We start from the raw sequence: 21,415 nt of genomic DNA on the forward strand, positions 1-21,415 counted from the left end.
AGGGTGTAATACTGTCTGATGGGAGGTGTAGAGTAGGGAGGGTGTAATACTGTCTGATGGGAGGTGTAGAGTAGGGAGGGTGTAATACTGTCTGATGGGAGGTGTAGAGTAGGGAGGGTGTGATACTGTCTGATGGGAGGTGTAGAGTAGGGGGTGTGATACTGTCTGATGGGAGGTGTAGAGTAGGGAGGGTGTAATACTGTCTGATGGGAGGTGTAGAGTAGGGAGGGTGTAATACTGTCTGATGGGAGGTGTAGAGTAGGGAGGGTGTAATACTGTCTGATTTGAGGTCTAGAGTAGGGAGGGTGTGATACTGTCTGATGGGAGGTGTAGAGTAGGGAGGGTGTGATACTGTCTGATGGGAGGTGTAGAGTAGGGAGGGTGTGATACTGTCTGATCGGAGGTGTAGAGTAGGGAGGGTGTAATACTGTCTGATGGGAGGTGTAGAGTAGGGAGGGTGTGTTACTGTCTGATGGGAGGTGTAGAGTAGGGAGGGTGTAATACTGTCTGATGGGAGGTGTAGAGTAGGGAGGGTGTGATACTGTCTGATGGGAGGTGTAGAGTAGGGAGGGTGTAATACTGTCTGATGGGAGGTGTAGAGTAGGGAGGGTGTAATACTGTCTGATGGGAGGTGTAGAGTAGGGATGGTGTAATACTGTCTGATGGGAGGTGTAGAGTAGGGAGGGTGTAATACTGTCTGATGGGAGGTGTAGAGTAGGGAGGGTGTGATACTGTCTGATGGGAGGTGTGGAGTAGGGAGGGTGTGATACTGTCTGATGGGAGGTGTAGAGTAGGGAGGGTGTAATACTGTCTGATGGGAGGTGTAGAGTAGGGAGGGTGTGATACTGTCTGATGGGAGGTGTAGAGTAGGGGGTGTGATACTGTCTGATGGGAGGTGTAGAGTAGGGAGGGTGTAATACTGTCTGATGGGAGGTGTAGAGTAGGGAGGGTGTAATACTGTCTGATGGGAGGTGTAGAGTAGGGAGGGTGTAATACTGTCTGATGGGAGGTGTAGAGTAGGGAGGGTGTAATACTGTCTGATGGGAGGTGTAGAGTAGGGAGGGTGTAATACTGTCTGATGGGAGGTGTAGAGTAGGGAGGGTGTGATACTGTCTGATGGGAGGTGTAGAGTAGGGGGTGTGATACTGTCTGATGGGAGGTGTAGAATAGGGAGGGTGTAATACTGTCTGATGGGAGGTGTAGAGTAGGGAGGGTGTAATACTGTCTGATGGGAGGTGTAGAGTAGGGAGGGTGTAATACTGTCTGATGGGAGGTGTAGAGTAGGGAGGGTGTAATACTGTCTGATGGGAGGTGTAGAGTAGGGAGGGTGTAATACTGTCTGATGGGAGGTGTAGAGTAGGGAGGGTGTAATACTGTCTGATGGGAGGTGTAGAGTAGGGGGTGTGATACTGTCTGATGGGAGGTGTAGAGTAGGGAGGGTGTAATACTGTCTGATGGGAGGTGTAGAGTAGGGAGGGTGTAATACTGTCTGATGGGAGGTGTAGAGTAGGGAGGGTGTAATACTGTCTGATCGGAGATGTAGAGTAGGGAGGGTGTAATACTGTCTGATGGGAGGTGTAGAGTAGGGAGGGTGTAATACTGTCTGATGGGAGGTGTAGAGTAGGGAGGGTGTAATACTGTCTGATGGGAGGTGTAGAGTAGGGAGGGTGTAATACTGTCTGATTTGAGGTCTAGAGTTGGGAGGGTGTGATACTGTCTGATGGGAGGTGTAGAGTAGGGAGGGTGTGATACTGTCTGATGGGAGGTGTAGAGTAGGGAGGGTGTGATACTGTCTGATCGGAGGTGTAGAGTAGGGAGGGTGTAATACTGTCTGATGGGAGGTGTAGAGTAGGGAGGGTGTGTTACTGTCTGATGGGAGGTGTAGAGTAGGGAGGGTGTAATACTGTCTGATGGGAGGTGTAGAGTAGGGAGGGTGTGATACTGTCTGATGGGAGGTGTAGAGTAGGGAGGGTGTAATACTGTCTGATGGGAGGTGTAGAGTAGGGAGGGTGTAATACTGTCTGATGGGAGGTGTAGAGTAGGGATGGTGTAATACTGTCTGATGGGAGGTGTAGAGTAGGGAGGGTGTAATACTGTCTGATGGGAGGTGTAGAGTAGGGAGGGTGTGATACTGTCTGATGGGAGGTGTGGAGTAGGGAGGGTGTGATACTGTCTGATGGGAGGTGTAGAGTAGGGAGGGTGTAATACTGTTTGATGGGAGGTGTAGATTAGGGAGGGTGTGATACTGTCTGATGGGAGGTGTAGAGTAGGGAGGGTGTAATACTGTCTGATGGGAGGTGTAGAGTAGGGAGGGTGTAATACTGTCTGATGGGAGGTGTAGAGTAGGGAGGGTGTGATACTGTCTGATGGGAGGTGTAGAGTAGGGGGTGTGATACTGTCTGATGGGAGGTGTAGAGTAGGGAGGGTGTAATACTGTCTGATGGGAGGTGTAGAGTAGGGAGGGTGTAATACTGTCTGATGGGAGGTGTAGAGTAGGGAGGGTGTAATACTGTCTGATGGGAGGTGTAGAGTAGGGAGGGTGTAATACTGTCTGATGGGAGGTGTAGAGTAGGGAGGGTGTAATACTGTCTGATGGGAGGTGTAGAGTAGGGAGGGTGTAATACTGTCTGATGGGAGGTGTAGAGTAGGGAGGGTGTGATACTGTCTGATGGGAGGTGTAGAGTAGGGAGGGTCTGATACTGTCTGATGGGAGGTGTAGAGTAGGGAGGGTGTAATACTGTCTGATGGGAGGTGTAGAGTAGGGAGGGTGTAATACTGTCTGATGGGAGGGTAGAGTAGGGAGGGTGTAATACTGTCTGATGGGAGGTGTAGAGTAGGGGGTGTAATACTGTCTGATGGGAGGTGTAGAGTAGGGAGGTGTAATACTTTCTGATGGGAGGTGTAGAGTAGGGAGGGTGTAATACTGTCTGATGGGAGGTGTAGAGTAGGGAGGGTGTAATACTGTCTGATGGGAGGTGTAGAGTAGGGAGGGTGTAATACTGTCTGATGGGAGGTGTAGAGTAGGGAGGGTGTAATACTGTCTGATGGGAGGTGTAGAGTAGGGAGGGTGTAATACTGTCTGATGGGAGGTGTAGAGTAGGGAGGGTGTCATACTGTCTGATGGGAGGTGTAGAGTAGGGAGGGTGTAATACTGTCTGATGGGAGGTGTAGAGTAGGGAGGGTGTCATACTGTCTGATGGGAGGTGTAGAGTAGGGAGGGTGTAAAACTGTCTGATGGGAGGTGTAGAGTAGGGGGTGTAATACTGTCTGATGGGAGGTGTAGAGTAGGGAGGGTGTAATACTGTCTGATGGGAGGTGTAGAGTAGGGAGGGTGTGATACTGTCTGATGGGAGGTGTAGAGTAGGGGGTGTGATACTGTCTGATGGGAGGTGTAGAGTAGGGAGGGTGTAATACTGTCTGATGGGAGGTGTAGAGTAGGGAGGGTGTAATACTGTCTGATGGGAGGTGTAGAGTAGGGAGGGTGTAATACTGTCTGATGGGAGGTGTAGAGTAGGGAGGGTGTAATACTGTCTGATGGGAGGTGTAGAGTAGGGAGGGTGTAATACTGTCTGATGGGAGGTGTAGAGTAGGGAGGGTGTAATACTGTCTGATGGGAGGTGTAGAGTAGGGAGGGTGTAATACTGTCTGATGGGAGGTGTAGAGTAGGGAGGGTGTAATACTGTCTGATGGGAGGTGTAGAGTAGGGAGGGTGTAATACTGTCTGATGGGAGGTGTAGAGTAGGGGGTGTGATACTGTCTGATGGGAGGTGTAGAGTAGGGAGGGTGTAATACTCTCTGATGGGAGGTGTAGAGTAGGGAGGGTGTAATACTGTCTGATGGGAGGTGTAGAGTATGGAGGGTGTAATACTGTCTGAGGTGAGGTGTAGAGTAGGGAGGGTGTGATACTGTCTGATGGGAGGTGTAGAGTAGGGAGGGTGTGATACTGTCTGATGGGAGGTGTAGAGTAGGGAGGGTGTAATACTGTCTGATGGGAGGTGTAGAGTAGGGAGGGTGTAATACTGTCTGATGGGAGGTGTAGAGTAGGGAGGGTGTAATACTGTCTGATGGGAGGTGTAGAGTAGGGGGTGTAATACTGTCTGATGGGAGGTGTAGAGTAGGGAGGGTGTAATACTGTCTGATGGGAGGTGTAGAGTAGGGGGTGTGATACTGTCTGATGGTAGGTGTAGAGTAGGGGGTGTAATACTGTCTGATGGGAGGTGTAGAGTAGGGAGGTTGTAATACTGTCTGATGGGAGGTGTAGTGTAGGGAGGGTGTGATACTGTCTGATGGGAGGTGTAGAGTAAGGAGGGTGTGATACTGTCTGATGGGAGGTGTAGAGTAAGGAGGGTGTGATACTGTCTGATGGGAGGTGTAGAGTAGGGAGGGTGTGATACTGTCTGATGGGAGGTGTAGAGTAGGGAGGGTGTGATACTGTCTGATGGGAGGTGTAGAGTAGGGAGGGTGTGATACTGTCTGATGGGAGGTGTAGAGTAGGGGGTGTAATACTGTCTGATGGGAGGTGTAGAGTAGGGAGGGTGTAATACTGTCTGATGGGAGGTGTAGAGTAGGGAGGGTGTGATACTGTCTGATGGGAGGTGTAGAGTAGGGAGGGTGTGATACTGTCTGATGGGAGGTGTACAGTAGGGAGGGTGTGATACTGTCTGATGGGAGATGTAGAGTAGGGGGTGTGATACTTTCTGATGGGAGGTGTAGAGTAGGGAGGGTGTAATACTGTCTGATGGGAGGTGTAGAGTAGGGAGGGTGTAATACTGTCTGATGGGAGGTGTAGAGTAGGGAGGGTGTCATACTGTCTGATAAGAGGTGTAGAGTAGGGAGGGTGTAATACTGTCTGATGGGAGGTGTAGAGTAGGGAGGTGTAATACTGTCTGATGGGAGGTGTAGAGTAGGGGGTGTAATACTGTCTGATGGGAGGTGTAGAGTAGGGGGTGTAATACTGTCTGATGGGAGGTGTAGAGTAGGGAGGGTGTGATACTGTCTGATGGGAGGTGTAGAGTAGGGAGGTGTAATACTGTCTGATGGGAGGTGTAGAGTAGGGGGTGTAATACTGTCTGATGGGAGGTGTAGAGTAGGGAGGGTGTAATACTGTCTGATGGGAGGTGTAGAGTAGGGAGGGTGTCATACTGTCTGATGGGAGGTGTAGAGTAGGGAGGGTGTAATACTGTCTGATGGGAGGTGTAGAGTAGGGGGTGTAATACTGTCTGATGGGAGGTGTAGAGTAGGGAGGGTGTGATACTGTCTGATGGGAGGTGTGGAGTAGGGAGGGTGTGATACTGTCTGATGGGAGGTGTAGAGTAGGGAGGGTGTAATACTGTCTGATGGGAGGTGTAGAGTAGGGAGGGTGTGATACTGTCTGATGGGAGTTGTAGAGTAGGGAGGGTGTAATACTGTCTGATGGGAGGTGTAGAGTAGGGAGGGTGTAATACTGTCTGATGGGAGGTGTAGAGTAGGGAGGGTGTGACTCTGTCTGATGGGAGGTGTAGAGTAGGGAGGGTGTCATATTGTCTGATGGGAGGTGTAGAGTAGGGGGTGTGATACTGTCTGATGGGAGGTGTAGAGTAGGGAGGGTGTAATACTGTCTGATGGGAGGTGTAGAGTAGGGAGGGTGTAATACTGTCTGATGGGAGGTGTAGAGTAGGGAGGGTGTAATACTGTCTGATGGGAGGTGTAGAGTAGGGAGGGTGTAATACTGTCTGATGGGAGGTGTAGAGTAGGGAGGGTGTGATACTGTCTGATGGGAGGTGTAGAGTAGGGGGTGTGATACTGTCTGATGGGAGGTGTAGAGTAGGGAGGGTGTAATACTGTCTGATGGGAGGTGTAGAGTAGGGAGGGTGTAATACTGTCTGATGGGAGGTGTAGAGTAGGGAGGGTGTAATACTGTCTGATTTGAGGTCTAGAGTAGGGAGGGTGTGATACTGTCTGATGGGAGGTGTAGAGTAGGGAGGGTGTGATACTGTCTGATGGGAGGTGTAGAGTAGGGAGGGTGTGATACTGTCTGATCGGAGGTGTAGAGTAGGGAGGGTGTAATACTGTCTGATGGGAGGTGTAGAGTAGGGAGGGTGTGTTACTGTCTGATGGGAGGTGTAGAGTAGGGAGGGTGTAATACTGTCTGATGGGAGGTGTAGAGTAGGGAGGGTGTGATACTGTCTGATGGGAGGTGTAGAGTAGGGAGGGTGTAATACTGTCTGATGGGAGGTGTAGAGTAGGGAGGGTGTAATACTGTCTGATGGGAGGTGTAGAGTAGGGATGGTGTAATACTGTCTGATGGGAGGTGTAGAGTAGGGAGGGTGTAATACTGTCTGATGGGAGGTGTAGAGTAGGGAGGGTGTGATACTGTCTGATGGGAGGTGTGGAGTAGGGAGGGTGTGATACTGTCTGATGGGAGGTGTAGAGTAGGGAGGGTGTAATACTGTCTGATGGGAGGTGTAGAGTAGGGAGGGTGTGATACTGTCTGATGGGAGGTGTAGAGTAGGGGGTGTGATACTGTCTGATGGGAGGTGTAGAGTAGGGAGGGTGTAATACTGTCTGATGGGAGGTGTAGAGTAGGGAGGGTGTAATACTGTCTGATGGGAGGTGTAGAGTAGGGAGGGTGTAATACTGTCTGATGGGAGGTGTAGAGTAGGGAGGGTGTAATACTGTCTGATGGGAGGTGTAGAGTAGGGAGGGTGTAATACTGTCTGATGGGAGGTGTAGAGTAGGGAGGGTGTGATACTGTCTGATGGGAGGTGTAGAGTAGGGGGTGTGATACTGTCTGATGGGAGGTGTAGAGTAGGGAGGGTGTAATACTGTCTGATGGGAGGTGTAGAGTAGGGAGGGTGTAATACTGTCTGATGGGAGGTGTAGAGTAGGGAGGGTGTAATACTGTCTGATGGGAGGTGTAGAGTAGGGAGGGTGTAATACTGTCTGATGGGAGGTGTAGAGTAGGGAGGGTGTAATACTGTCTGATGGGAGGTGTAGAGTAGGGAGGGTGTAATACTGTCTGATGGGAGGTGTAGAGTAGGGGGTGTGATACTGTCTGATGGGAGGTGTAGAGTAGGGAGGGTGTAATACTGTCTGATGGGAGGTGTAGAGTAGGGAGGGTGTAATACTGTCTGATGGGAGGTGTAGAGTAGGGAGGGTGTAATACTGTCTGATCGGAGATGTAGAGTAGGGAGGGTGTAATACTGTCTGATGGGAGGTGTAGAGTAGGGAGGGTGTAATACTGTCTGATGGGAGGTGTAGAGTAGGGAGGGTGTAATACTGTCTGATGGGAGGTGTAGAGTAGGGAGGGTGTAATACTGTCTGATTTGAGGTCTAGAGTAGGGAGGGTGTGATACTGTCTGATGGGAGGTGTAGAGTAGGGAGGGTGTGATACTGTCTGATGGGAGGTGTAGAGTAGGGAGGGTGTGATACTGTCTGATCGGAGGTGTAGAGTAGGGAGGGTGTAATACTGTCTGATGGGAGGTGTAGAGTAGGGAGGGTGTGTTACTGTCTGATGGGAGGTGTAGAGTAGGGAGGGTGTAATACTGTCTGATGGGAGGTGTAGAGTAGGGAGGGTGTGATACTGTCTGATGGGAGGTGTAGAGTAGGGAGGGTGTAATACTGTCTGATGGGAGGTGTAGAGTAGGGAGGGTGTAATACTGTCTGATGGGAGGTGTAGAGTAGGGATGGTGTAATACTGTCTGATGGGAGGTGTAGAGTAGGGAGGGTGTAATACTGTCTGATGGGAGGTGTAGAGTAGGGAGGGTGTGATACTGTCTGATGGGAGGTGTGGAGTAGGGAGGGTGTGATACTGTCTGATGGGAGGTGTAGAGTAGGGAGGGTGTAATACTGTTTGATGGGAGGTGTAGATTAGGGAGGGTGTGATACTGTCTGATGGGAGGTGTAGAGTAGGGAGGGTGTAATACTGTCTGATGGGAGGTGTAGAGTAGGGAGGGTGTAATACTGTCTGATGGGAGGTGTAGAGTAGGGAGGGTGTGATACTGTCTGATGGGAGGTGTAGAGTAGGGGGTGTGATACTGTCTGATGGGAGGTGTAGAGTAGGGAGGGTGTAATACTGTCTGATGGGAGGTGTAGAGTAGGGAGGGTGTAATACTGTCTGATGGGAGGTGTAGAGTAGGGAGGGTGTAATACTGTCTGATGGGAGGTGTAGAGTAGGGAGGGTGTGATACTGTCTGATGGGAGGTGTAGAGTAGGGAGGGTGTAATACTGTCTGATGGGAGGTGTAGAGTAGGGAGGGTGTAATACTGTCTGATGGGAGGTGTAGAGTAGGGAGGGTGTAATACTGTCTGATGGGAGGTGTAGAGTAGGGAGGGTGTAATACTGTCTGATGGGAGGTGTAGAGTAGGGAGGGTGTAATACTGTCTGATGGGAGGTGTAGAGTAGGGAGGGTGTAATACTGTCTGATGGGAGGTGTAGAGTAGGGAGGGTGTGATACTGTCTGATGGGAGGTGAAGAGTAGGGAGGGTGTAATACTGTCTGATGGGAGGTGTAGAGTAGGGAGGGTGTAATACTGTCTGATGGGAGGTGTAGAGTAGGGAGGGTGTCATACTGTCTGATGGGAGGTGTAGAGTAGGGAGGGTGTAAAACTGTCTGATGGGAGGTGTAGAGTAGGGGGTGTAATACTGTCTGATGGGAGGTGTAGAGTAGGGAGGGTGTAATACTGTCTGATGGGAGGTGTAGAGTAGGGAGGGTGTGATACTGTCTGATGGGAGGTGTAGAGTAGGGGGTGTGATACTGTCTGATGGGAGGTGTAGAGTAGGGAGGGTGTAATACTGTCTGATGGGAGGTGTAGAGTAGGGAGGGTGTAATACTGTCTGATGGGAGGTGTAGAGTAGGGAGGGTGTAATACTGTCTGATGGGAGGTGTAGAGTAGGGAGGGTGTAATACTGTCTGATGGGAGGTGTAGAGTAGGGAGGGTGTAATACTGTCTGATGGGAGGTGTAGAGTAGGGAGGGTGTAATACTGTCTGATGGGAGGTGTAGAGTAGGGAGGGTGTAATACTGTCTGATGGGAGGTGTAGAGTAGGGGGTGTGATACTGTCTGATGGGAGGTGTAGAGTAGGGAGGGTGTAATACTGTCTGATGGGAGGTGTAGAGTACGGAGGGTGTAATACTGTCTGATGGGAGGTGTAGAGTAGGGAGGGTGTAATACTGTCTGATGGGAGATGTAGAGTAGGGAGGGTGTAATACTCTCTGATGGGAGGTGTAGAATATGGGGTGTAATACTGTCTGATGGGAGGTGTAGAGTAGGGAGGGTGTAATACAGTCTGATGGGAGGTGTAGAGTAGGGGGTGTGATACTGTCTGATGGGAGGTGTAGAGTAGGGAGGGTGTAATACTGTCTGATGGGAGGTGTAGAGTAGGGAGGGTGTAATACTGTCTGATGGGAGGTGTAGAGTAGGGAGGGTGTAATACTGTCTGATCGGAGATGTAGAGTAGGGAGGGTGTAATACTGTCTGATGGGAGGTGTAGAGTAGGGAGGGTGTAATACTGTCTGATGGGAGGTGTAGAGTAGGGAGGGTGTAATACTGTCTGATGGGAGGTGTAGAGTAGGGAGGGTGTAATACTGTCTGATTTGAGGTCTAGAGTAGGGAGGGTGTGATACTGTCTGATGGGAGGTGTAGAGTAGGGAGGGTGTGATACTGTCTGATGGGAGGTGTAGAGTAGGGAGGGTGTGATACTGTCTGATCGGAGGTGTAGAGTAGGGAGGGTGTAATACTGTCTGATGGGAGGTGTAGAGTAGGGAGGGTGTGTTACTGTCTGATGGGAGGTGTAGAGTAGGGAGGGTGTAATACTGTCTGATGGGAGGTGTAGAGTAGGGAGGGTGTGATACTGTCTGATGGGAGGTGTAGAGTAGGGAGGGTGTAATACTGTCTGATGGGAGGTGTAGAGTAGGGAGGGTGTAATACTGTCTGATGGGAGGTGTAGAGTAGGGAGGGTGTAATACTGTTTGATGGGAGGTGTAGATTAGGGAGGGTGTGATACTGTCTGATGGGAGGTGTAGAGTAGGGAGGGTGTAATACTGTCTGATGGGAGGTGTAGAGTAGGGAGGGTGTAATACTGTCTGATGGGAGGTGTAGAGTAGGGAGGGTGTGATACTGTCTGATGGGAGGTGTAGAGTAGGGGGTGTGATACTGTCTGATGGGAGGTGTAGAGTAGGGAGGGTGTAATACTGTCTGATGGGAGGTGTAGAGTAGGGAGGGTGTAATACTGTCTGATGGGAGGTGTAGAGTAGGGAGGGTGTAATACTGTCTGATGGGAGGTGTAGAGAAGGGAGGGTGTAATACTGTCTGATGGGAGGTGTAGAGTAGGGAGGGTGTAATACTGTCTGATGGGAGGTGTAGAGTAGGGAGGGTGTAATACTGTCTGATGGGAGGTGTAGAGTAGGGAGGGTGTGATACTGTCTGATGGGAGGTGTAGAGTAGGGAGGGTGTAATACTGTCTGATGGGAGGTGTAGAGTAGGGAGGGTGTAATACTGTCTGATGGGAGGTGTAGAGTAGGGAGGGTGTAATACTGTCTGATGGGAGGTGTAGAGTAGGGAGGGTGTAATACTGTCTGATGGGAGGTGTAGAGTAGGGAGGGTGTAATACTGTCTGATGGGAGGTGTAGAGTAGGGAGGGTGTAATACTGTCTGATGGGAGGTGTAGAGTAGGGAGGGTGTGATACTGTCTGATGGGAGGTGAAGAGTAGGGAGGGTGTAATACTGTCTGATGGGAGGTGTAGAGTAGGGAGGGTGTAATACTGTCTGATGGGAGGTGTAGAGTAGGGAGGGTGTCATACTGTCTGATGGGAGGTGTAGAGTAGGGAGGGTGTAAAACTGTCTGATGGGAGGTGTAGAGTAGGGGGTGTAATACTGTCTGATGGGAGGTGTAGAGTAGGGAGGGTGTAATACTGTCTGATGGGAGGTGTAGAGTAGGGAGGGTGTGATACTGTCTGATGGGAGGTGTAGAGTAGGGGGTGTGATACTGTCTGATGGGAGGTGTAGAGTAGGGAGGGTGTAATACTGTCTGATGGGAGGTGTAGAGTAGGGAGGGTGTAATACTGTCTGATGGGAGGTGTAGAGTAGGGAGGGTGTAATACTGTCTGATGGGAGGTGTAGAGTAGGGAGGGTGTAATACTGTCTGATGGGAGGTGTAGAGTAGGGAGGGTGTAATACTGTCTGATGGGAGGTGTAGAGTAGGGAGGGTGTAATACTGTCTGATGGGAGGTGTAGAGTAGGGAGGGTGTAATACTGTCTGATGGGAGGTGTAGAGTAGGGGGTGTGATACTGTCTGATGGGAGGTGTAGAGTAGGGAGGGTGTAATACTCTCTGATGGGAGGTGTAGAGTAGGGAGGGTGTAATACTGTCTGATGGGAGGTGTAGAGTATGGAGGGTGTAATACTGTCTGAGGTGAGGTGTAGAGTAGGGAGGGTGTGATACTGTCTGATGGGAGGTGTAGAGTAGGGAGGGTGTGATACTGTCTGATGGGAGGTGTAGAGTAGGGAGGGTGTAATACTGTCTGATGGGAGGTGTAGAGTAGGGAGGGTGTAATACTGTCTGATGGGAGGTGTAGAGTAGGGAGGGTGTAATACTGTCTGATGGGAGGTGTAGAGTAGGGGGTGTAATACTGTCTGATGGGAGGTGTAGAGTAGGGAGGGTGTAATACTGTCTGATGGGAGGTGTAGAGTAGGGGGTGTGATACTGTCTGATGGTAGGTGTAGAGTAGGGGGTGTAATACTGTCTGATGGGAGGTGTAGAGTAGGGAGGTTGTAATACTGTCTGATGGGAGGTGTAGTGTAGGGAGGGTGTGATACTGTCTGATGGGAGGTGTAGAGTAAGGAGGGTGTGATACTGTCTGATGGGAGGTGTAGAGTAAGGAGGGTGTGATACTGTCTGATGGGAGGTGTAGAGTAGGGAGGGTGTGATACTGTCTGATGGGAGGTGTAGAGTAGGGAGGGTGTGATACTGTCTGATGGGAGGTGTAGAGTAGGGAGGGTGTGATACTGTCTGATGGGAGGTGTAGAGTAGGGGGTGTAATACTGTCTGATGGGAGGTGTAGAGTAGGGAGGGTGTAATACTGTCTGATGGGAGGTGTAGAGTAGGGAGGGTGTGATACTGTCTGATGGGAGGTGTAGAGTAGGGAGGGTGTGATACTGTCTGATGGGAGGTGTACAGTAGGGAGGGTGTGATACTGTCTGATGGGAGATGTAGAGTAGGGGGTGTGATACTTTCTGATGGGAGGTGTAGAGTAGGGAGGGTGTAATACTGTCTGATGGGAGGTGTAGAGTAGGGAGGGTGTAATACTGTCTGATGGGAGGTGTAGAGTAGGGAGGGTGTCATACTGTCTGATAAGAGGTGTAGAGTAGGGAGGGTGTAATACTGTCTGATGGGAGGTGTAGAGTAGGGAGGTGTAATACTGTCTGATGGGAGGTGTAGAGTAGGGGGTGTAATACTGTCTGATGGGAGGTGTAGAGTAGGGGGTGTAATACTGTCTGATGGGAGGTGTAGAGTAGGGAGGGTGTCATACTGTCTGATGGGAGGTGTAGAGTAGGGAGGGTGTAATACTGTCTGATGGGAGGTGTAGAGTAGGGAGGGTGTAATACTGTCTGATGGGAGGTGTAGAGTAGGGAGGTGTAATACTGTCTGATGGGAGGTGTAGAGTAGGGGGTGTAATACTGTCTGAATGGAAGTGTAGAGTAGGGAGGGTGTAATACTGTCTGATGGGAGGTGTAGAGTAGGGAGGGTGTAATACTGTCTGATGGGAGGTGTAGAGTAGGGAGGTGTAATACTGTCTGATGGGAGGTGTAGAGTAGGGGGTGTAATACTGTCTGAATGGAAGTGTAGAGTAGGGAGGGTGTAATACTGTCTGATGGGAGGTGTAGAGTAGGGAGGGTGTCATACTGTCTGATGGGAGGTGTAGAGTAGGGAGGGTGTAATACTGTCTGATGGGAGGTGTAGAGTAGGGGGTGTAATACTGTCTGATGGGAGGTGTAGAGTAGGGAGGGTGTGATACTGTCTGATGGGAGGTGTGGAGTAGGGAGGGTGTGATACTGTCTGATGGGAGGTGTAGAGTAGGGAGGGTGTAATACTGTCTGATGGGAGGTGTAGAGTAGGGAGGGTGTGATACTGTCTGATGGGAGTTGTAGAGTAGGGAGGGTGTAATACTGTCTGATGGGAGGTGTAGAGTAGGGAGGGTGTAATACTGTCTGATGGGAGGTGTAGAGTAGGGAGGGTGTGACTCTGTCTGATGGGAGGTGTAGAGTAGGGAGGGTGTCATACTGTCTGATGGGAGGTGTAGAGTAGGGGGTGTGATACTGTCTGATGGGAGGTGTAGAGTAGGGAGGGTGTAATACTGTCTGATGGGAGGTGTAGAGTAGGGAGGGTGTAATACTGTCTGATGGGAGGTGTAGAGTAGGGAGGGTGTAATACTGTCTGATGGGAGGTGTAGAGTAGGGAGGGTGTAATACTGTCTGATGGGAGGTGTAGAGTAGGGAGGGTGTGATACTGTCTGATGGGAGGTGTAGAGTAGGGGGTGTGATACTGTCTGATGGGAGGTGTAGAGTAGGGAGGGTGTAATACTGTCTGATGGGAGGTGTAGAGTAGGGAGGGTGTAATACTGTCTGATGGGAGGTGTAGAGTAGGGAGGGTGTAATACTGTCTGATTTGAGGTCTAGAGTAGGGAGGGTGTGATACTGTCTGATGGGAGGTGTAGAGTAGGGAGGGTGTGATACTGTCTGATGGGAGGTGTAGAGTAGGGAGGGTGTGATACTGTCTGATCGGAGGTGTAGAGTAGGGAGGGTGTAATACTGTCTGATGGGAGGTGTAGAGTAGGGAGGGTGTGTTACTGTCTGATGGGAGGTGTAGAGTAGGGAGGGTGTAATACTGTCTGATGGGAGGTGTAGAGTAGGGAGGGTGTGATACTGTCTGATGGGAGGTGTAGAGTAGGGAGGGTGTAATACTGTCTGATGGGAGGTGTAGAGTAGGGAGGGTGTAATACTGTCTGATGGGAGGTGTAGAGTAGGGATGGTGTAATACTGTCTGATGGGAGGTGTAGAGTAGGGAGGGTGTAATACTGTCTGATGGGAGGTGTAGAGTAGGGAGGGTGTGATACTGTCTGATGGGAGGTGTGGAGTAGGGAGGGTGTGTTACTGTCTGATGGGAGGTGTAGAGTAGGGAGGGTGTCATACTGTCTGATGGGAGGTGTAGAGTAGGGAGGGTGTAATACTGTCTGATGGGAGGTGTAGAGTAGGGAGGTGTAATACTGTCTGATGGGAGGTGTAGAGTAGGGGGTGTAATACTGTCTGATGGGAGGTGTAGAGTAGGGGGTGTAATACTGTCTGATGGGAGGTGTAGAGTAGGGAGGGTGTCATACTGTCTGATGGGAGGTGTAGAGTAGGGAGGGTGTAATACTGTCTGATGGGAGGTGTAGAGTAGGGAGGTGTAATACTGTCTGATGGGAGGTGTAGAGTAGGGGGTGTAATACTGTCTGATGGGAGGTGTAGAGTAGGGGGTGTAATACTGTCTGATGGGAGGTGTAGAGTAGGGAGGGTGTCATACTGTCTGATGGGAGGTGTAGAGTAGGGAGGGTGTAATACTGTCTGATGGGAGGTGTAGAGTAGGGAGGTGTAATACTGTCTGATGGGAGGTGTAGAGTAGGGGGTGTAATACTGTCTGATGGGAGATGTAGAGTAGGGAGGGTGTAATACTGTCTGATGGGAGGTGTAGAGTAGGGAGGTGTAATACTGTCTGATGGGAGGTGTAGAGTAGGGAGGGTGTCATACTGTCTGATGGGAGGTGTAGAGTAGGGAGGGTGTAATACTGTCTGATGGGAGGTGTAGAGTAGGGGGTGTAATACTGTCTGATGGGAGGTGTAGAGTAGGGAGGGTGTGATACTGTCTGATGGGAGGTGTGGAGTAGGGAGGGTGTGATACTGTCTGATGGGAGGTGTAGAGTAGGGAGGGTGTAATACTGTCTGATGGGAGGTGTAGAGTAGGGAGGGTGTGATACTGTCTGATGGGAGTTGTAGAGTAGGGAGGGTGTAATACTGTCTGATGGGAGGTGTAGAGTAGGGAGGGTGTAATACTGTCTGATGGGAGGTGTAGAGTAGGGAGGGTGTAATACTGTCTGATGGGAGGTGTAGAGTAGGGAGGGTGTAATACTGTCTGATGGGAGGTGTAGAGTAGGGAGGGTGTAATACTGTCTGATGGGAGGTGTAGAGTAGGGAGGGTGTAATACTGTCTGATGGGAGGTGTAGAGTAGGGAGGGTGTGACTCTGTCTGATGGGAGGTGTAGAGTAGGGAGGGTGTCATACTGTCTGATGGGAGGTGTAGAGTAGGGGGTGTGATACTGTCTGATGGGAGGTGTAGAGTAGGGAGGGTGTAATACTGTCTGATGGGAGGTGTAGAGTAGGGAGGGTGTAATACTGTCTGATGGGAGGTGTAGAGTAGGGAGGGTGTAATACTGTCTGATGGGAGGTGTAGAGTAGGGAGGGTGTAATACTGTCTGATGGGAGGTGTAGAGTAGGGAGGGTGTGATACTGTCTGATGGGAGGTGTAGAGTAGGGGGTGTGATACTGTCTGATGGGAGGTGTAGAGTAGGGAGGGTGTAATACTGTCTGATGGGAGGTGTAGAGTAGGGAGGGTGTAATACTGTCTGATGGGAGGTGTAGAGTAGGGAGGGTGTAATACTGTCTGATTTGAGGTCTAGAGTAGGGAGGGTGTGATACTGTCTGATGGGAGGTGTAGAGTAGGGAGGGTGTGATACTGTCTGATGGGAGGTGTAGAGTAGGGAGGGTGTGATACTGTCTGATCGGAGGTGTAGAGTAGGGAGGGTGTAATACTGTCTGATGGGAGGTGTAGAGTAGGGAGGGTGTGTTACTGTCTGATGGGAGGTGTAGAGTAGGGAGGGTGTAATACTGTCTGATGGGAGGTGTAGAGTAGGGAGGGTGTGATACTGTCTGATGGGAGGTGTAGAGTAGGGAGGGTGTAATACTGTCTGATGGGAGGTGTAGAGTAGGGAGGGTGTAATACTGTCTGATGGGAGGTGTAGAGTAGGGATGGTGTAATACTGTCTGATGGGAGGTGTAGAGTAGGGAGGGTGTAATACTGTCTGATGGGAGGTGTAGAGTAGGGAGGGTGTGATACTGTCTGATGGGAGGTGTGGAGTAGGGAGGGTGTGATACTGTCTGATGGGAGGTGTAGAGTAGGGAGGGTGTAATACTGTCTGATGGGAGGTGTAGAGTAGGGAGGGTGTGATACTGTCTGATGGGAGGTGTAGAGTAGGGGGTGTGATACTGTCTGATGGGAGGTGTAGAGTAGGGAGGGTGTAATACTGTCTGATGGGAGGTGTAGAGTAGGGAGGGTGTAATACTGTCTGATGGGAGGTGTAGAGTAGGGAGGGTGTAATACTGTCTGATGGGAGGTGTAGAGTAGGGAGGGTGTAATACTGTCTGATGGGAGGTGTAGAGTAGGGAGGGTGTAATACTGTCTGATGGGAGGTGTAGAGTAGGGAGGGTGTGATACTGTCTGATGGGAGGTGTAGAGTAGGGGGTGTGATACTGTCTGATGGGAGGTGTAGAGTAGGGAGGGTGTAATACTGTCTGATGGGAGGTGTAGAGTAGGGAGGGTGTAATACTGTCTGATGGGAGGTGTAGAGTAGGGAGGGTGTAATACTGTCTGATGGGAGGTGTAGAGTAGGGAGGGTGTAATACTGTCTGATGGGAGGTGTAGAGTAGGGAGGGTGTAATACTGTCTGATGGGAGGTGTAGAGTAGGGAGGGTGTAATACTGTCTGATGGGAGGTGTAGAGTAGGGGGTGTGATACTGTCTGATGGGAGGTGTAGAGTAGGGAGGGTGTAATACTGTCTGATGGGAGGTGTAGAGTAGGGAGGGTGTAATACTGTCTGATGGGAGGTGTAGAGTAGGGAGGGTGTAATACTGTCTGATCGGAGATGTAGAGTAGGGAGGGTGTAATACTGTCTGATGGGAGGTGTAGAGTAGGGAGGGTGTAATACTGTCTGATGGGAGGTGTAGAGTAGGGAGGGTGTAATACTGTCTGATGGGAGGTGTAGAGTAGGGAGGGTGTAATACTGTCTGATTTGAGGTCTAGAGTAGGGAGGGTGTGATACTGTCTGATGGGAGGTGTAGAGTAGGGAGGGTGTGATACTGTCTGATGGGAGGTGTAGAGTAGGGAGGGTGTGATACTGTCTGATCGGAGGTGTAGAGTAGGGAGGGTGTAATACTGTCTGATGGGAGGTGTAGAGTAGGGAGGGTGTGTTACTGTCTGATGGGAGGTGTAGAGTAGGGAGGGTGTAATACTGTCTGATGGGAGGTGTAGAGTAGGGAGGGTGTGATACTGTCTGATGGGAGGTGTAGAGTAGGGAGGGTGTAATACTGTCTGATGGGAGGTGTAGAGTAGGGAGGGTGTAATACTGTCTGATGGGAGGTGTAGAGTAGGGAGGGTGTAATACTGTCTGATGGGAGGTGTAGAGTAGGGAGGGTGTAATACTGTCTGATGGGAGGTGTAGAGTAGGGAGGGTGTGATACTGTCTGATGGGAGGTGTAGAGTAGGGAGGGTGTAATACTGTCTGATGGGAGGTGTAGAGTAGGGAGGGTGTAATACTGTCTGATGGGAGGTGTAGAGTAGGGAGGGTGTAATACTGTCTGATGGGAGGTGTAGAGTAGGGAGGGTGTAATACTGTCTGATGGGAGGTGTAGAGTAGGGAGGGTGTAATACTGTCTGATGGGAGGTGTAGAGTAGGGAGGGTGTAATACTGTCTGATGGGAGGTGTAGAGTAGGGAGGGTGTGATACTGTCTGATGGGAGGTGAAGAGTAGGGAGGGTGTAATACTGTCTGATGGGAGGTGTAGAGTAGGGAGGGTGTAATACTGTCTGATGGGAGGTGTAGAGTAGGGAGGGTGTCATACTGTCTGATGGGAGGTGTAGAGTAGGGAGGGTGTAAAACTGTCTGATGGGAGGTGTAGAGTAGGGGGTGTAATACTGTCTGATGGGAGGTGTAGAGTAGGGAGGGTGTAATACTGTCTGATGGGAGGTGTAGAGTAGGGAGGGTGTGATACTGTCTGATGGGAGGTGTAGAGTAGGGGGTGTGATACTGTCTGATGGGAGGTGTAGAGTAGGGAGGGTGTAATACTGTCTGATGGGAGGTGTAGAGTAGGGAGGGTGTAATACTGTCTGATGGGAGGTGTAGAGTAGGGAGGGTGTAATACTGTCTGATGGGAGGTGTAGAGTAGGGAGGGTGTAATACTGTCTGATGGGAGGTGTAGAGTAGGGAGGGTGTAATACTGTCTGATGGGAGGTGTAGAGTAGGGAGGGTGTAATACTGTCTGATGGGAGGTGTAGAGTAGGGAGGGTGTAATACTGTCTGATGGGAGGTGTAGAGTAGGGGGTGTGATACTGTCTGATGGGAGGTGTAGAGTAGGGAGGGTGTAATACTGTCTGATGGGAGGTGTAGAGTACGGAGGGTGTAATACTGTCTGATGGGAGGTGTAGAGTAGGGAGGGTGTAATACTGTCTGATGGGAGATGTAGAGTAGGGAGGGTGTAATACTCTCTGATGGGAGGTGTAGAATATGGGGTGTAATACTGTCTGATGGGAGGTGTAGAGTAGGGAGGGTGTAATACAGTCTGATGGGAGGTGTAGAGTAGGGAGGGTGTAATACTGTCTGATGGGAGGTGTAGAGTAGGGAGGGTGTAATACTGTCTGATGGGAGGTGTAGAGTAGGGAGGGTGTGATACTGTCTGATGGGAGGTGTAGAGTAGGGAGGGTGTGATACTGTCTGATGGGAGGTGTAGAGTATGGAGGGTGTAATACTGTCTGATGGGAGGTGTAGAGTAGGGAGGGTGTGACACTGTCTGATGGGAGGTGTAGAGTAGGGAGGGTGTGATACTGTCTGATGGGAGGTGTAGAGTAGGGGGTGTGATACTGTCTGATGGGAGGTGTAGAGTAGGGAGGGTGTGATACTGTCTGATGGGAGGTGTAGAGTAAGGGGTGTAATACTGTCTGATGGGAGGTGTAGAGTAGGGAGGGTGTAATACTGTCTGATGGGAGGTGTAGAGTAGGGAGGGTGTGATACTGTCTGATGGGAGGTGTAGAGTAGGGAGGGTGTAATACTGTCTGATGGGAGGTGTAGAGTAGGGAGGGTGTGACACTGTCTGATGGGAGGTGTAGAGTAGGGAGGGTGTGATACTGTCTGATGGGAGGTGTAGAGTAGGGAGGGTGTGATACTGTCTGATGGGAGGTGTAGAGTATGGGGTGTAATACTGTCTGATGGGAGGTGTAGAGTAGGGAGGGTGTAATACTGTCTGATGGGAGGTGTAGATTAGGGAGGGTGTAATACTGTCTGATGTGAGGTGTAGAGTAGGGAGGGTGTGATACTGTCTGATGGGAGGTGTAGAGTAGGGAGGGTGTGATACTGTCTGATGGGAGGTGTAGAGTAGGGAGGGTGTGATACTGTCTGATGGGAGGTGTAGAGTAGGGGGTGTGATACTGTCTGATGGGAGGTGTAGAGTGTAGAGAAGGTGAACGGAAAGGCTGGAGCAACAAACCGCCCTTGCTGTCTCTGCCTTGCCGGTTCCCCTCTTTCCACTGGGATTCTCTGCCTCTAACCCTTTTACAGAGGCTGAGTCACTGGCCTACTGGTGTTCTTCCATGCCGTCCATGGGAGGGGTGCGTCACTTGAGTGGGTTGAGTCACTGACGTGGTCTTCCTGTCTGGGTTGGCGCCCCCCCCCCCCCCCCCCCCCCTTGGGTTGTGCCATGGCGGAGATCGTTGTGGGCTATACTCGGCCTTGTCTTAGGACGGTAAGTTGGTGGTTGGAGACATCCCTCTAGTGGTGTGGGGGCTGTGCTTTGGCAAAGTGGGTGGGGTTATATCCTGCCTGTTTGGCCCTGTCCGGGGGTATCATCGGATGGGGCCACAGTGTCTTCTGATCCCTCCTGTCTCAGCCTCCAGTATTTATGCTGCAGTAGTTTATGTGTCGGGGGGCTAGGGTCAGTCTGTTACATCTGGAGTATTTCTCTTGTCTTATCCGGTGTCCTGTGTGTATTTAAATATGCTCTCTCTAATTCTCTCTTTCTCTCTTTCTGTCTTTCTCTCGGAGGACCTGAGCCCTAGGACCATGCCTCAGGACTACCTGGTATGATGACTCCTTGCTGTCCCCAGTCCACCTGGCCGTGCTGCTGCTCCAGTTTCAACTGTTCTGCCTGCGGCTATGGAACCCTGACCTGTTCACCGGACGTGCTTGTTGCACCCTCGACAACTACTATGATTATTATTATTTGACCATGCTGGTCATTTATGAACATTTTAACATTTTAACATTTTGACCATGTTCTGTTATAATATCCACCCTGCACAGCCAGAAGAGGACTGGCCACCCCTCATAGCCTGGTTCCTCTCTAGGTTTCTTCCTAGGTTTTTGGCCTTTCTAGGGAGTTTTTCCTAGGGAGTTTTTCCTAGCCACCGTGCTTCTTTCACATGCTTTGCTTGCTGTTTGGGGTTTTAGGCTGGGTTTCTGTACAGCACTTTGAGAATATCAGCTGATGTACGAAGGGCTATATAAAAATAAATTTGATTTGATTTGATTTGAGTAGGGAGGGTGTAATACTGTCTGATGGGAGGTGTAGAGTAGGGAGGGTGTAATACTGTCTGATTGGAGGTGTAGAGTAGGGAGGGTGTAATACTGTCTGATGGGAGGTGTAGAGTAGGGAGGGTGTAATACTGTCTGATGGGAGGTGTAGAGTAGGGAGGGTGTAATACTGTCTGATGGGAGGTGAAGAGTAGGGAGGGTGTAATACTGTCTGATGGGAGGTGTAGAGTAGGGAGGGTGTAATACTGTCTGATGGGAGGTGTAGAGTAGGGAGGGTGTAATACTGTCTGATGGGAGGTGTAGAGTAGGGAGGGTGTAATACTGTCTGATGGGAGGTGTAGAGTAGGGAGGGTGTAATACTGTCTGATGGGAGGTGTAGAGTATGGAGGGTGTGATAATGTCTGATGGGAGGTGTAGAGTAGGGAGGGTGTAATACTGTCTGATGGGAGGTGTAGAGTAGGGAGGGTGTCATACTGTCTGATGGGAGGTGTAGAGTAGGGAGGGTGTAATACTGTCTGATGGGAGGTGTAGAGTAGGGAGGGTGTAATACTGTCTGATGGGAGGTGTAGAGTAGGGAGGGTGTAATACTGTCTGATGGGAGGTGTAGAGTAGGGAGGGTGTCATACTGTCTGATGGGAGGTGTAGAGTAGGGAGGGTGTAATACTGTCTGATGGGAGGTGTAGAGTAGGGGGTGTAATATTGTCTGATGGGAGGTGTAGAGTAGGGAGGGTGTAATACTGTCTGATGGGAGGTGTAGAGTAGGGAGGGTGTAATACTGTCTGATGGGAGGTGTAGAGTAGGGAGGGTGTAATACTGTCTGATGGGAGGTGTAG

This window comes from Salmo salar, chromosome 17, assembly GCF_965601325.2.
Source record: "Salmo salar chromosome 17, fSalSal1, whole genome shotgun sequence".
Lineage (NCBI taxonomy): Eukaryota > Metazoa > Chordata > Actinopteri > Salmoniformes > Salmonidae > Salmo > Salmo salar.